We start from the raw sequence: 17,456 nt of genomic DNA, 5'->3' as shown, positions 1-17,456 counted from the left end.
TGAGGGAGGTCATTGAAGACCTAGGGTCCTTGATTTTGTAGGATCAGATATGCCATTTCAGTTCGTTTGGAGCCAATCTTTTTAGGAACTGATTCCCAATGATCCCCTCAGCAGAGACAAAATGCCCTCCACCTGACCAAGTTATTATTTCATCTCAGAGAATATAACTGGTAACTGACCAGCCCTGGTCATATGCATAGGTACTTTCCCCACCAGGGGAAAAGGCATCCCCAGGAGATCAAATTAAAGATCAGAAGGCTTAGTGAATATTGAATTCGATCAAAGGGACTTGAGTGTTCTTAAGGGATTTCTCTAGCAGGCTGAGGAGGCCTTAAGGAATCACATCCCTTCCCTCCAGAGTTGTTTCAGTCTGGATAACTGATTTGGATTATTCACCTCAAAGCGTTCAGAGACCTTTCTACATCTTGGTTTCAGTTAACTCACTTGCTGCTTCCCTTCACGGGACCGTTTCTCTTCCACTCACGCCATCAACAGCCTAGTTTGGAGTTGAGAAGAGCAGGGTTGGAATCTCAGCAGTAACACTTGTTGTGTGACAGTGAACAACATTCAGCCCCCTCACACTTCAAAATCCTCAAAGTTAAAATGGGAATCGTCAGAGCCTCCTTGCCAGCTTGTTGGAGGATTAATGAAATGAAGTTTCTGGCACCGGGTCTGCCATAGCGTAGCTGCTCAGCGAATGGTAGCTATTCCGATTATTGACATTATGTAGATTTATTTCTCCTAGCCGAGACACACCAGCACACATCACCTACAAATTGACAAAACCGCTCCAAAGGCTTGTTAGTTCTTTAAGATGTTAATCCTGTGTTACTGACATCATGGTGGTTAATTTTATATTGATATTTTTTATCCTGAATTTCAGAGACTGACATTTTATGACCTTATCACTAATTGTGAGGGTGTATCCAATTTGGGACTTACAGTCATCCATGAACTATATGAAATTTAGTAATGCCTGTTGGGCTTTCATAGGTCAAATATCTGAGATCTGATTCTCTTGTGGAACAAAGCAGACTCTAGTAAAGATTGGCAAGCTCCCTACAATTAATAAAAAAAAACATGTCCTTCAGGGGATCCCTTAGAATTTTCCTCATTTGGAGTCGTAGCTGGCCTCTTGTTCTGTTTTACAAAGAGAGGGCAAACTCATTAATGTTTTTGGATCCTACAGTGTTGAGATATTTCTCAAAAGTTCAAACAGGCTTTGATTTCTTTATCCATTTTGGAAGCCTCAGACTTTTCAGAGCCTTTCATTATGGCAGTTGATGCATTTTAGACAAGATTGGATGTGATTATAAGAACTCCGAGGATATAAAACATACCACTTTTCTAAATTTCTGAGCAGTTGTTACCAAAGGAAAGAATTTGACTTCTGTCCAGAAGGAGTATCTGATTTGTTTGGACTTTGGATAAACTTGAGCCATACATGTTTGGCCAAGAGTTTAATTTGTGGACTGATCATCGAGCTCTGAGCAAGACCCAGGCTTCAGAAAGCTATGACAGCATCAGGATCTCACGTGATCTTTAAACATGTTTCTGGACCGATACTCAGGCCAAAAAAAAAAAAAATCTTCTCATCACGAGGGCAGAGGAGCATGAAAGCTAAGCAACTCCTGGAGCTTTATGAAGTGGATGTTACCCCAGGATATTTTGTTTGGATAAAAGCACAGAGCCAGTGAAGGAGAGAGCAGAACAACACCCCAAAGGCAGCTTGATAGAGGAGCAGGGGCAGTGCTGGTTTGGGGGGCAGGTGGTCTCCTTTCTCATCGCCCATCTCCTGATGGTGGCAGCCAAGGAGCTTTTGCTGTGAGGAATGGCCTCTGCACGCACAGGGATGGAGTGGGGATCCCTCAGAGGACCATACCACCCAGAGGAGCATTCATCCCTGAACATAGAACATTTCTAACCTTTGTGCTCTTTGCTCTTCAGGACTCTTTCTTTTGTGATACTCTGTTTTTCTAATTATACAGAAGGAGCATCAGATTAGTTGCTAACTCTAATTTCCTTCTTTAACTCTTTGAGGCTTCTGATTGCATCTGCCCCACCCAAGGACAGCTGCTTGCCTCCCCTTTAACTAGAGGGTGGCCAGGAACAGCTTCAAGGCCAAGGTGGGAATGAGGTGTGGGGCAGCAGGGAGGAGGAGGAGACACTCAGTAAAGAGGGGTTGCTAGGGATTGCTACCAGTCCCCAAACCTGGGTATCCCAAATCAGTGAATCTGGAACATTCTACCTGTGCACTTAATCAACAAATATTTGGCGCGCCTGGATGGCTCAGTCAAGCGTCTGCCTTCGGCTCAGGTCATGATCTTGGGGTCCTGGGATGGAGCCCCATGTCGGGCTCCCTGCTTGGCAGGGAGTCTGCTTCTCACTCTCCCTCTGCCCCTCCCTCCTGCTCGTGCTCTCTCTCTGTCTCTCTTTCTCTCTCTCAAATAAATAAATAAAATCTATAAAAAAATCAACAAATATTTGGTAGGTGTCAAGGACAATTTACAGGTAGACAAATCAATAAATATACAGTGACAAATGATAGTGCCAAGACACTAATAGTGTGTAGCGAGGGAATCCTGGGGCACGTGGGAACCTACTGAGACAAAGCGGTTGAAGATGGCCTCTCCCGGTGAGGCGCAGAGGATGAAGACGAGCCAGCTCTCTGAGGGTGAAGGAGGAGCACAGGCGGAGGAAACAACGTTGGGAAAGTCATTTATTTATTGATTTATTGATTTAGAGCACAGGGAGGGGGAGAGGGGGAGAGGGAGAGGATCTCAAGCAGACTCCCCACTGAGCCCGGAGCCTTATGTGGGCCTGGTTCTGAGATTGTGAGTAGGGGGCTTAACCGATTATGCCCCCCAGGCATCCCAACACTGGGAAAGTCTTGAGGTGAGAGAGAGCTCAGGGGGTTCAGGGAACTGCAAGGCAGCCGGTATGGCCACAAGGCTGCTGCGAGGGGAGGCTGGGGAGGCTGTAGGAGTTGAGGTTGGGTTTTACTCTAAGTACAATGGAAAGCCATGGAATGGTTTTTGAGTGTGCATGTACGTGTGTGTGTGTGTGTGTGTGTGTGTGTGTGTGTGTGTGATGTCTCATGTGGAGACCTGTGAAGAGATTCCTCACCAGAATTGCTGATGATGACCTCATGATCCCTATCCCAGCCTTTGAGAAAACTTCAAAATGTCCCTCAAGCACATGCTTGTCCATTGGCAGGAGACACGCTGATGAAACATGAATTACCAAAGAAACCTCTCCTAGTTCCGGGACACTGGGATGACCACAGGTGCCATATTGGGTGGCCTCTCCTGACTTTTCACTTCTGGGCCCTCATCACAGTGCATTTCCTCATAATGTCCCTTACTGATGCATTTATGTCATACACTGAGTCTTGCTGCTTTTACTCCCCTGCCTCTCCTCCTCCCTCTTTTCTCCTTTCCTCCATGCTCTTCACCTCCATTGCCTCTTCCTTCTCTCTCTCTGCCTTTCCCATTAACGGTCGGAGTTCCTTGCCAAACCACAGCTCTTGGATTTCTATTTTCCCAAATTTTGTGGCTCGTGATTTTTGTTATCGCTTTTCTCCTCTCATTCCATGCTAGACCCTCCTCTGGTTCCTCTCACCTCTCCTAGAGGGGCTTCTCCCCACGCTCTCCTCCCTCAACAGGCCTAACCCCCAGGTCACACAGTTTGTCACATGTCATCGGGAAAAAGCACCCTTGCTCTAGCCCTGTAAAAAGATGGCAAGGAACAAACTTCAGTGACATCAGTCTATGGCCATCAATACGGCAGAAGGCATTTCCTGAAAACCAGACAAAACAGAAGGTATCACTGTGCCACCTCCTTTCTGTGGCTCACTGCGCCCTCTGAGTCAGGATAATGAGAGAACATTCTTAAAACATGACCTAACCATGCTCCGTTCTCAAACAAATTCCTGGATGTGTGTGGAAGACGCTCTACCAGCAAGCCTGAGCACAAACGTGCGGGCGGGCTTGTTAGCACTCTTCGGAGTTGCTACCTGTACAAAGCCACCTTCTGAGCCAGTTAGTTTGTATTAAAAAAAACAAACAAACCCAAACAAAAAAAAAAAAACCCAGCCAGTTAGTCTGTAGAGCAGACACCCTCTAAGGCCTCTATGGCTTCATTTTCATGGTTTTGTGTGGTGTTGACTGGGTCTCTGTCTTCAGGTATTTGGGGCCCCTTGACAACATCACTCTTTAGCAAGAAGAAGTTATGGAAAATTCTTGTCTGATATGGAAAAAAGAAACAGGATATTGTCCATTCCCGGAATAAGGTGCAGGTAGAATGTCACAGCACAAGTGTCATTTGTCTCCCATTTCACCTACACCTGGAGGGTTGTGTGTATGTGTGTGTGTGTGTGTGTGTGTGTGTGTGTGTGTGTGTGTTTAACATAGGCGGCTTATCTGAGTGGATTTTAAGAAATTAATTTAACTGAAAAATGATTAAATTACAAAGAGGAAAAAGCATTCAGTTGGCATCATGCGGGGTCAGAGGCCATTGTTAATGCAATATTCCATCAATTGACTCATTGCTATTCTTTCACTGATGTGATTTAGTTTCTCAAATAGCTCTTATCATGGCAGGCTCGCATTGGAGACATACTACAGATGCCTTATAATCATTGCAGTGTGTTTACTTAACATTTTTAAAAAGCAATGAAGCGATTTAAAATGTATTCGTGTATGTGTGTGTATACACATCTGCGGAGAGATTTTATAAATGTTCGGACAAGGGTTCTCAGAGAACAACACTAGGGCAAGTGTTGAATTTATCCACTGTAGTGCCCTTCATGCATTTCAAAGAGCTTCATGCAGACGAATGTTAAGCTTTCTTCATAACCATTGAATATACCACTATCTCTTTTAATACGCGGAAGAAACCAGAAGACAAAGAGTCTCTCTGTGTTCCTTATCCAAGGCCACACAACTGTTGCTGGAACCTTGGGCTTCCTGAATGCCAGCCACTTATTTGCAGCATATCGTAAGTGCTGGAAAACCTGTGGTGGCTCAGTTTGTTAGAAAGTACAGTAATCTTATGATACTTGTCTTTCTCTGATTGACTTATTTTGCTTAGCATAATACCCTCTAGTTCCATCCATGTCGTTGCAAATGGCAAGATTTCATTTTTCGATCTCACAGATATGAGGAATTTGAGAAACAAGACAGAGGATCATAGGGGAAGGGAGAGGAAAAATGTAACAAGATGAAACCAGAGAGGGACAAACCATAAGAGACTCTTAATCTCAGGACACAAACTGAGGGTTGCTGGAGTGGAGGGGAGTGGGAGGGATGGGGTGGCTGGGTGATGGACATCGGAGAGGGTATGTGCTATGGTGAGCGCTGTGAATTGTGTAAGACTGATGAATCACAGACCTGTACCCCTGAAACAAATAATACATTATATGTTAATTAAAAAAACAGTATAAAAATAAAAAAAATTTGGGGGGGCGCCTGGGTGGCTCAGTCCTTAAGCGTCTGCCTTCGGCTCAGGTCATGATCCCGGGGTCCTGGGATTGAGCCCCACATCGGGCTCCCTGCTCAGCGGGAAGCCTGCTTCTCCCTCTCCCACTCCCCCTGCTTGTGTTCCCTCTCTCGCTGTCTCTGTCAAATAAATAAAATCTTTAAAAAAATAAAATTGTAAAAACAAAAAACAAAACAAAACGAAATATATACAAATGGCCAATATGCACATGAAAATGGCATGCTTATTAAAAATTTCAAATGGGGGGCGCGCCAAAAATAAAAGAAAGTACAGTAATCTGTTGGTGGGGTAAGGTTTTGATGTACTCTGCTTTTTATTGATTTTGGTACAAAATGGAGCAAAACAAGTCATAAGAATGGTTTTTCTCCTAGAAACCTACTGAGGTCGGGGGTCGAACAGCCTCACTCGGCCGTGGGAAAGGGCAGAGCAACATTCTGGCAGCCGATGAGTAGGTATGTATGCACACGGGAGGCCGGAGCTGCATGCCCCGCCCTGCCCTCTGCCTCTTCTTCATCTTTGTTTCAGAACCGTGTGTTCCAGACTTTAGAGCCACAGGCAGAGTTGGAGGCCGAGAAACCCAGTGCCACGGGCAGGATGACAGACGCTCCTGCTGCCCCCAGAGAGGCGGGGAGGTGCAGTCACATATTCACTCGGCAAACGCTTATGAAGCTAAGTGCCAAGTGCCGTGCCAGGTTCTGGGGACTCGCAGAGGAATAAGGCCTGGCCCTCGTGCTTGTGGGCGGAGGAAGGAAAATAAACAAGATCGTGAGCAAGTTCTACAGTAGAGGTGGGTGTGGGCCTGGGACAGGGAGAGGGGGAGATGAGGGAGTGAAAAGAAACGTTCTCACGGTGCCTCCACTATCGCTGGAGGCCCTCCTCGGTGTGGCCTGCCTGCCGGGGGCCAGGTCCCTTGCGACGGAAGCGTGTTTCACCGCGCCCGCCCCACGCTGGCTGGACCACGGGCTCCAGGAAGGCTATCGTCAGCGCGCTTAGCCTTCCCCTCCTCCCCGCTCCCCTCCCTCCTCCCCGCTCCCCTCCTTCCTCCCCCCTCCTCCCCCCTCCCACACGTTGCTTTCCCTCCCTGTCTGGACTGGGGCTCCGGCTTAGGGCGGCCACACACAGTCAATCGATACTCATTGAGTCGAATTGATGTGAAAGGTATGCCCTGTGAAGCTATACGGGAGGAATGTGGGGGTGCACCTGGGCCTCAGAAGCCTTGCGCAGACAGCTTCAGGCAGCTGAGAAGAGAAGAGCGCGTGCTTAGCGTGCCGGGGTGCTCCTGGCCCCTCTGAATCCCCGTATTCTGGACAGTTGCCTACTCTGCACTTCAAGTTGGCTCTGTTTCCAAACATCCAGGCGTGCGTGTTTCCCCTCCTGGCCCTCTATTGTGGCTGCATGATAAGGCAAGGGCGGGGCCTGATACTGCTAATCCGAGACCTTTGGGCTGGAAATCCCTCAAGACAGCAGACACAATCAGGTTGAGGCATTTGAGACACCACTGATGAAAAACGAAGGTGGGGGGAGCGGACGCTTAGATGTTTGGTGTCCCCCTGCGCCAAAAGCACTCATTCACTGAGTTCATTCTTTACCATGTGTCTGTTTCATGCACAGAGCGGGCGCGGGCGCGCGACCGGGGAAAACCTCTTGAACAGGCAGACGTGTTGAAGTTACTCATGTGAGGCGGAAGGGAAGGGAAATGACCAGTAACCTCTCCGTCATTCTCCCCACAGTGGTCCTCTAGGATTCTCCCAAGGGCCATATTTGGGTGCTCAAACGTGTCCTGTTGGTGTAAAGAACTGCTGTAAAGAACTGAGTATCCCGCTCCAGCTAAGGTTGGGTAGTTCCAGTCAATTCTATTAAGAATAGTCCCCTTACAGGAGCCTGTGTGGTAAAGACTAGTAATTAAATGTTTTTCCAAACCCCAACTGAATTCATTCTGAGGAGCTTTTTAAAATTTTATTTATTTTTGGGGCGCCTGGGTGGCTCAGTTGGTTAAGCGACTGCCTTCAGCTCAGGTCATGAGCCTGGAGTCCCGGGATCGAGTCCCGCGTCGGGCTCCCTGCTCAGCAGGGAGTCTGCTTCTCCCTCTGACCCTCTTCCCTCTCGTGCTATCTCTCATTCTCTCTCTCAAATAACTAAATAAAATCTTTAAAAAAATAAAAAAAATCTTTAAAAAAATAAAATTTTATTTATTTTTCATTTGAGAGAGTGTGCATGAATGGGGAGGGGCAGAGGGAAAGGGAGAGAGAGTCCCAAGTAGACTCTGTACTGAGCTGGGAGCCCCAAGTGGGGCTCGATCTCACCACCCTGAGATCATGACCTGAGCCCAAACCAGGAGTCGGAGGCTTAACCCACTGTACCACCCAGGTGCCCATGGAGCTGTCTTATTATTATTATTTTTTTGAACACTAGAAACTTCAAAGTTTCCGAAAGTGGACATCTCTTAGTCGGCACTAATAGAAATATAATGGGAGCCACCTAATTGAAAAATTTCTAGTAATCATATTTAGAAAAGCAAAAAGAAACAGGCAAAATTAATTTTAATATTTTATGAAACCCACTCTATTAAAACATCATTTCAACATGTGATTCATATAAAAATTATTCATGAGATATTTTATGTCTTTTGTACTAACTATGCAAAGCTGAGTGTCTATTTTTCACTTCCAGTGCATCTCAAAGGGGACTAGTGACATTTCAGGTGTTCAGGGCAGCGGGTGGCTGGTGGTTACCGTATTATACTGGGCAGGTCTTTGTATCTTTCAAATGGCAACAGTATGGTTACCTTCTCCAAATAAAGATATTTAAGTCCGTGTGCTTTGGACAAGTGATACCTGAATGTGGTTGTAGAGAGTGGGTGTTCGAATTTGGGTTTAATGGCTTAATGAAAATGAAAAGCTATGACCACACCATCTCCTTCTCCTTCTTCTCCTTCTTCTTCTTTTGGTGTGAAATGAATAGTTTTGACTGTAATCTGACATAAATGAGAAATTAATAGGGCAACAGCTATTCTCCTGGCACCTGCTACCAAGCCTTGAGACCACGAAATTGGAGAATGGGGAAGGAGCCTTGGCAATCATGTCGGGTCACGTCTCTCCTTGGAGATCATACTGCATTGTCTCCCTCTCTGTGCCTCAGACTCATAGAGAGGAAAACCCGAAAAATACTGATTCCTGGGCCCCCATCTCAGAGAATCAGATTCTGTGATCTGGGGTGGGGCCTAGACATCAGTATTTTTAAAAATCCTCCCAGTGATTCTAACGTAGAGCCTGGGCTCTGAATGCAGAAACATCCCCTTCCTTTCACAGGTGAAGAAACAGAGGCTGAGTTAAGTGACTCACCTAAGTTCCCACAGCTGGTTAGAGGCAGTGTGGGTCCCAGAATCCAGCTATTCTTCTCTACCTCATCTCATATACAGAGAGACCTTTTTTTTTTTTTTAAGTAGACTCCACACTCGCACTCACAACCCCGAGATCAAGAGTGCCATGCTCTCCCAATGAGCCAGCCAGGTGCCCCAGAGAGACATTTCAATAATACCTCCATCGTGGGTCTTTTTCCTGTTTGATCTCAGAATTATTCTCCTTCTGAATTGAGCTACATTACCCAGCTCAACCTAGATTAGACATAACCTTCAGGAAAAGACTCTGAACTCTTATTTCCCAGAAAATCTCCAGATCAATGGTAACTCTGAAGTGATTCTAATCTGGGACGAAGACCCTTAAAAGCCTCCCTAAAATGGTCCATTTGGGTTCTGCAACTGTATACATGATATAGAGTTTTATTGGAAGAGCTAGGGAGGAACCCCAGCGGAGTGGACACCTGAACCTGATCAGTCTTACGTTCATTGACTTTCAGCTGAAGTCAGAGTAGCTGACTGACAACCGCCTTGCACGTAAAGGTATCCACGCAGGAAATGCGTGTGAGTACAGTGAGCTGGGGAGATTCTGGAAGGGGAGCCGCCCTTGGCTAGCCTTCCTCCTTTGATGCCTTGGTGCAACGACACGGGAGCTCTCTTGCCAGACCTTCCCGTTGTTCCAGAAGACAGAAATGCAAGTTTGTGTTTGTTTGTTTTTATGAAATATCCCCACCTGTGATGTTGACAAGGAATTCAATTTTTAGAAAAATACTCTCGGGGTCAAATAAAGCCCACACTTGCATAAGCTCTATTCCACCTGTAAGCCTTCAGAGTGAACCTTTTAGAGAAGCCTAAGATTTCTTCATACTCAATACTGAGTTGTCTTGATTTACAAAATGTTGGTCTGATAGCCTCCTGCTTAGGTTTGCCCTAGACCCGGTGAAACTGACGAATGTGAGCATCAGTCCCAGAAGGAAAAATAGTACCTCAGTTCTCTTTTAAATGTTATTCATTTTCTCACTGACCATATTATTTGGGGGGGGGGGTTGGCACCTGTGACATGTCATAAATGTTCACAATGAAATTGAAAGTAAAGATCATGACAGTTCCTAAGATCTGGTATCATTTATTTTTAAACTCTTTTGGACCATAGAACGAGTCAGGCAATTTACTAGCATTGCCATGGGATAGACTGGTTCTGCTGTACACATCTGTAGAAGGAAAATGTTTTCCTTCACTGGAAAACAAAATGGAAGGTTCCATTGTCGCACTAGGCCAGACTTTTAGCCAATGAAATGATAATCCAAATAAAAATCAAAATTACTCGTAACCGCATTTTTCATTTCAAGAAAAAAAAAAACCACCCTGGCTAAGTACTCAGCATTTACATGGAGAGCCCTTGATTTCAAATAATCGAAGGTGTTTATAACAGGTGAAGGCTTTTAACAATTTAAGAGCTGATGCTAAATTACCCTTTGATCCGAAGTATTCATTCAGCAAAAATAAATGTAAGCTATTCCTGAGGCATATTAGAGATTAATGTAAAATGCGTATATCCTTTCTGTCTTGGTTCTTCTCCCTACATGTAACCTTGAATTTTGTCGCAGTTTTTTTTTAAATGTAAAACCTTAGAATATGGACTTGTAAGAATCTGTTCCAGGTATATTTCCGTGAACAGTGCCACTGTCCTCAGATAACCGGGGATGGGTAACAGTTTCTGACTAAAGCTGAAGGGAACAGGATTAAACAAGAATTAGAGCGATTATATTTTCTTTATCTAAAACTTTCACGTCTTTGGAAAGCTGCTTGGTTTCTATTTTGAGCCACGCTGCCCACATATCTTAACAACAGAAACGTTGCATAATTTTGCTTTTCCTCTTTTTATCTCTGTTTGGGTGTATTTATTATTTCATACGTGATGATGCAAAGCTCATTAAAATGTCCATTTATATTCTTGTTATCTGTGCGGAGGATCTAGCTGTTTTTCCCTTACTGTTTATAGAACCTCACTGTAATATTCAGATTTACTGGCAACAGGCCCTTCCTAACACGGTATACATTCCATTCCCCTCTGTGACTCTGTTGATGGGGGTCTGTGTGATTTACTCAAAGCTAATAAAGACTGTGTAAAAGGATGGGTCATGGATTTATCCATTCATAGAATTTTAGCACTTTCAAAGGGAGGTTTATCTTATGTTCTTTTTTCTTCCCCCCAATTTAATTAAAACAAAAAAGCGTTAGTCCAAATGAGTGACAGTTGGCAGATCTGCATTATTCAACTGGAGGGACTCCAGAGTTTCTGATGCTTGGAGATGGACAAGTAATTACCTCCTGTCTGTGACTGTTTTCTACCAGGCTAAGCCCGATGTTTATTGTAAACTAGCTACCATTAAAAGCTGTAATAACAAGCCTTATGTTCCCACACCACAAATTGCCTCGCACTGTTTTTTTATTTACCTTCATGTTTTATTATCTTCTTTGAAATGTTTCATTTTAAAGGAAGATAACAGAAGAATGAAAATTGAACAAATTCCAAATTCATGCTTGAAAAAAAGATATGCTTAGCGCACATATTTCCTGCAAGCACCCGGACAGCCTGATGGCCACTTTCTGGATATTGGCAACTTCTGTGTAGTTAACTATTAGATGCAGTTGTTACTGGTACATCACTTGCCCAATGGGCCAGAAAATAGCCTACAAATTAAAGTTTAACTACGGCACATAGGCCCAGGGCAGCGGTTCTCAAACTTTTTTGGTCTCCAGACCCCTTGATACTCTTGAAAGAGCTTTTGGGTGTGTGGATTTTTGTCTGTCAGTATCTCCTGTAGAAGAAAGGAGAACTGAGACGCTTTAAAAATTGCCATTTACTTAAAAATAATGTTAAAAAACCCCTTGCATATTGACATAAATAGCATTTCAAAAGAAAAAACAGTTTCTTCGGGGCGCCTGGGTGGCTCAGTCGTTAAGCGTCTGCCTTCAGCTCAGGTCATGATCCCAAGGTCCTGGGATCGAGCCCCGCATCGGGCTCGGAGGCCTGCTTCTCCCTCTCCCATTCCCCGGCTTGTGTTCCCTCTCTCGCTGTGTCTATGTCAAATAAGTAAATAAATAAAATCTTAAAAAAAAAAAAACAGCTTTTTCTAAAAAAAAAAGTTGTGAGAAAGGGATTGTTTTAGATTGGGTGACTTAATAGAGGACAGGTGCGTTCTCATCTGCTTTCTCCTTCAATCTGTCGTGATCTGTTGCCTTAGTGGAAGTCTATGAAGCAAATCTGGCCCCACACAGATACGTAGCTGGAAAAGGAAGCATTTTAACAGCTTTTTCAAATAATTATGGATATTATTCCTGGATTGCAAACCTAAATTTGACAAGGGGTAGTTTCTTAAAGGTTAGTTACAATGAGGGATCTGAAAACTTATCAGTGGACCTTTTTTTTTCCTTTAACAGACTTTGTTTATTTATTAGATTTTATGTATTTTAAAGGAAACTCTATACGCACCGTGGGGCTCAAACCCAAGACTCTGGGACCAAGAGTCACACACACCCAGCAGACTTTATTTTTTAGGGCAGTTTGAGGTTAACAGAAAATTGAGCAGATAGTACGGCCTTCCGTATTACCCCCTCCACGCACACACATACAGTTTCCTCTATGATTGAATTAGTGTGATCTAACATGTGTTACGGTTGATGAGCCTGTATTGATATCTTATTAACCAAAGCACACATTTAAAGTAGGGTTCACTCTTCGTGGTGTATAGTTCTCTGGGTTTTGACAAATGGATGTCATGTATCCGCAGTTACAGTATCATCCAGAATAGTTTCACTGCCCTAAAAATCATTGTGCCCCACCTATTCACCCCTGCTTCTCTTCCCCTGAACCTCTGGTAACCAATGATGTTTTTACTATCTCTATAGTAAAATACGATAGTCTTTTCCAGACTATCTTAGAGTTGAAATCGTACAGTGTATACCCTCTTCAGACTGGCGTCTTTAAACGCATTTAATGTTCCTTTATGTCCTTTCATGGCCTGATGGCTCATTTCTTTTTATAGCTGAATAATATTCCACTGAGTATATGACAATTTATTCACCTTTTGAGGACATCTTGGTTGCTTTCAGTTTTTGGAAATTATGAATAAAGCTGCTATAAATACTTGCGTGCAGGTTTATGTGTGGACATACGTTTTCACCTCATCTGGGTAAATACCAAAGAGTGTGATCACTGGATCCTCTAGTAAGACTATATTCCGCTTTGTATGAGATTGTCAGACTATCTTCCAAAGCAGCTTTACCATTTTACAGTCCCACCAGTAATGAATAAGAGTCCTACTGTTGTACATCTTTACCAGCATTTGGTATTATCAGTTTTTATTTTAGCCATTTTAATAGAAATATAGTAGTACCTGGTTGTTGTTTTAATTTGTGATTCCCTAATGACATATGAGGTTGAGCATCTTTCCAATGCTGCTGTTTGTTTTTATTTTAAGTTTTATTTAAGTAATCCCTACACCCAACACAGGGCTTGAACTCATGACCCTGAGATCAACAGTCCCATGCTCTTCTGACTGAGCCAGCCAGGCACCCTTCCAATGCTTATTTTCTATGTGTATCTTCTTTGGTGAGGTGTCTATTGAGGTCTTTGCCCATTTTTAAATTGTGTTGTTTATTATTGTTGAGTTTAAGTTCTTTGTATATTTTAGATACTAGTCCTTTGTCAGATGTGTGCTCTGTAAATATTTTCTCCCAGTCTGTGGCCTGTCTTTCCATTCCCTTAAATCAATGGGCCTTTCATACTAGTAGAGTTTGGTGCCACTGCCCTGATTTATGCTGTGGCACCAGCACTTTTACCCAGTGTTGTTGTGTAACAGCAGTGCAGATTTCAACACAGAGAAAAGGCAAATAACATTTTAGTAGTACTGTAAAGATAGTCTTGTGGACACCCCCAGAAAGGCCTCAGAGATCCCCAGAGCCCACAGACCACACTTTGAGAACCACTGCCCTAGAGCAAACAAGTACAACTCCTACATTTTGTTCAAGCCTCAGACCAAATGGAATTGGAAATCATGAGTTTTCCAAATGTGAAATGTTAACTTAGTTTTCTGCAAAAAGGATTTAGAAGGCACAGAAGAAATATTACGCACTGAAGTTAGTGTTCTAATTCACGGGGCAGAGTCAAAACCAATTTTGTTTAGATATTTTTTCCAATGATTCTTGGCAAAATATTTTCCGAGAAATATATTACGTGTGTGTCTGTGTGTATGTGTGTGTGTGTGTGTGTGTGTGTGTGTAAAAATATCAACTAAAGTTTGTAAGCCAATGTCACCTAATAGCCAAAAAGTGGTAGATGATGCCCAGTAATGGGCTTATAGTATGTTTATATATATAGACAATATATGGAGCTCCCAACTTTTTCTTTTTTATTCCTCCAACAATGTCCAACCAGCATAGAAATGGGGAAAGAACTCTAGCTTTGCAAACCAGACAGATCTGGATTTGAATCTTGGCTATGTAAACTTTTTAACTTCCCTGAGCCTTGTGTTCTCTATCTGTAAAAGGGAACTAAAATCATGGCCAAGGCTGTGAAGATTATATATACAAGACAATATGTGAAAGGTCTGGAACTTCATGAATATCACTCACATAACCAACATCACCAAAAGTCATCCCCTCCATTTTTTTTAAGATTTATTTATTATTGGTGGGGAGGGGCAGAGGAAGAGGAAGACTCAAGCAGACTCCGTGCTGAGCATGGAGCCTGACGTGGGGCTTGATCTCATGACCTGAGCCAAAACCAAGAGTCCGACACCTAACCAATTGTGCCACCCAGGCACCTCATCCCCCTCCATTTTTAATAGTTTCATAGTCTATTCTTATTTTCTGGCCCAGGAAATTATGCTTTCATGTGCATTTATTGGAGAAAATACTAATCAGCCTTAATGTGCTTCTATAGGAATACTAAGTTTAGACAGGGACCAAAACCAGAGAGAGAAATCTTTAGTGTTGTCAGTCCCCAGCACAGGGACTAAAGATATAAATGAACACGAGAAGCAACTAGAACAGAACCTAAGGATAGGAATATAAAAGGTATTGACATACAACTGATGAAGTGGCCAGGACCTGTTCTAAAGGCAAAGGTCTCATAATGGTCAAAAGTTCAAGATGAGGGGCTCCTGGCGGGCTCAGTCAGTAGAGCATATGACTCATGATCTGGGGTTTGTGAGTTCAAGCCCCATGTTGGGTGTAGATATTACTTAAAAAAAAATCTTTTAAAAAAGTTTAAAATGAGAGCAAATCATGGGGTGTGTCCCAGAGGTAGCGGGAGTGAAAAATCAATGGCAAGCCACCAGGGAAGTGTCACAGGGATGTACTTGCCTACACTGAATTCCCATGGACAAGATTAGTTGCATCTTCTCTTCATATAGAAACACCTTAATGCGGCTTTTGGCAAACATGACCTATAAAGAAACAGCTGGAAGATTTTTAGGATAGAGGAGGCCTTTTTGATGTCCTTGAAATTAAAAGTTTGGGTTCTGGAGCCTTACTTCCTGTGCTTTAAGTCCTAGCTCCTTTGCTTGCTACTGTGTGACTGAGGGGAATCCCATGAGGCCGTTCTGCTTCTGTCTTCTCATCTGTAAAAGTGCTGGGAGGCCAATGCTCCTTGGAAAGCCAGAACAGTACCTTATATGAAGTATGGGTTCAGTAAATGTCAGCTTCTGTTATCATTAGCCTGCCACCTGTGTAGCTCACTCATCTGACCAATGCTGAGCACCGCTCTGTGAAATTCTCGTGCTGCTCACCCGAATAGGCCTGTCACCTTAGAGGCCACAGTGTTTTCACAAAAACACATCCCACTTATGCTTTCACTTCTATTTCCAAATTGATGCAGGGATTACCAGTTAATTGACAGACAGCATGATTTTTTTTTTAAATGGAGATTCTAGACACCCCCTCCCCACCAATGACCACAGCTTTAGGTCACTGAGTTTTAAAAACTCTTCTGTCTACCCTTAGAATGATTTTTGTTTTGTTCTTTTCAGATAGAATGTGATCTTTGTAGAAAACTTAGGACACTAAGAAATTTTTTTTTAAAGATTTCTATTTATTTGAGAGAGAGAGAGCGCGAGCAGGGGACGAGGGAGAGGGAGAAGCAGACTCCCTGCTGAGTAGGGAGCCTGACCTGGGACTTGATCCCAGGACCCTGGATCACGACCTGAGCCAAAGGCAGACGCTTAACTGAGCCACCCAGGTGCCCGACCCTAAGAAATTTTAAACCACCTGTAAGCTGAGTTAACCCTGGGATTTTGATGAATTTCTTCTAATCCTATTTGCACTCATTCCTGGAAAGCTAAGTTCTTTCCACCATAAAATGTAAATACTGATGGAGAAGGCATATCTCGGGTCTTTATCACTTAATAAGCTAATTTTTAGTCAATATCAGTTCTAACTGTTGAGGTTTTAAGTCTGCTCTTGATGTGGTAAGAGTCTTTGGAGCAATTAAGTGCACACTAGGTAAAGAAGTAGGCATGTTAGTCATGATGCATTTATACATTCAGTAAACGTTTATTAGCTTGGCACTGCTGAGCCCTGGTGATACAGAAATGAAAAACAAGCAAATACCCAAACAATCGACTCCCTTGTTTATTGCAGCATTGTTTTTAGTGTGAAAAAAATTATATTAGCAACCTAAATGTTCATCAGGAATTTATGGCACAGCCCTCCATCAGAGTCCTTAAAAAAATGAGTAGCAGGAGGGTAGAGTGGATACACTTTTCCCTATTCCTTCCACTAAGAACAACTAAAAACCCTAGACATTATGTATGAAATGGGTTGTAGGTAGTTTCACTGCAAACATTTTCATGGCTTAACTAATTTGCCACAAGGCAATTGTGCCATAAGAGAGAAAAATCATGAAAAATAAGAGGGGCATCCATTAAAAAGGACCTAATGAAACATGAGAAATGAAGAACAAGATTAAAAAGATTTTATTGTGAGATACAGAGTATTTGAATACATTTACAGTGTTTGCAGATCCATGGCAATACTGTGCAAATAACTGATTTAATTTTGTCAATTGTACCTAAGCACCTGTCTTTGAAGTCTTTCGTTCAGGGTATTCTGTGTTTTCCCTTTTGTTGATTTATCTCCTCATTTGGCATTGCATGTTTTTTTTTTTTTTTACTTTTTGGTAGTTTTATTTATTTTTTTCTCTCTTTTTTTTTATTATGTTATGTTAATCACCATACATTACATCATTAGTTTTTGAGGTAGTGTTCCATGTTTCTTTGTTTGCGTATAACACCCAGTGCTCCATGCAGAACGTGCCCTCTTTAATACCCATCACCAGGCTAACCCATCCTCCCAACCCCCTCCCCTCTAGAACCCTCAGTTTGTTTTTCAGAGTCCATCGTCTCTCAAGGTTCGTCTCCCCCTCCGATTTCCCCCCCTTCATTCTTCCCCTCCTGCTATCTTTTTTTTTTTTTGACATATGATGTATTATTTGTTTCAGAGGTACAGGTCTGTGATTCAACAGTCTTACACAATTCACAGCGCTCACCATTGCACATACCCTCCCCAATGTCTATCACCCAGCGACCCCATCCCTCCC

At 43.1% G+C, this 17,456-nt stretch overlaps 1 protein-coding gene across 2 annotated transcripts in view; it reads left to right on the top strand.

The window, feature by feature from the left end:
- LOC112837639 (uncharacterized) overlaps positions 1 to 17,456 on the top strand; it is a 132,425-nt gene that overhangs the window by 82,319 nt on the left and 32,650 nt on the right. For both annotated transcript variants that reach the window (XR_012375387.1, XR_012375386.1), the window contains exons 4-5: positions 5,871 to 5,951; positions 6,025 to 6,286. The gene's annotated coding sequence lies outside the window, so the exon portion shown is untranslated. The remainder of the gene's footprint in view (positions 1 to 5,870; positions 5,952 to 6,024; positions 6,287 to 17,456) is intronic.

The sequence above is a fragment of the Callorhinus ursinus genome, unplaced genomic scaffold (genome assembly GCF_003265705.2).
Source record: "Callorhinus ursinus isolate GAN/ISIS: 27379988/994484 unplaced genomic scaffold, GSC_fseal_2.0 scaffold50, whole genome shotgun sequence".
NCBI classification, from domain to species: Eukaryota; Metazoa; Chordata; class Mammalia; order Carnivora; family Otariidae; genus Callorhinus; species Callorhinus ursinus.
Note: the sequence above shows the minus strand (reverse complement) of the source record. Positions and strands in the feature narration are given on the sequence as shown.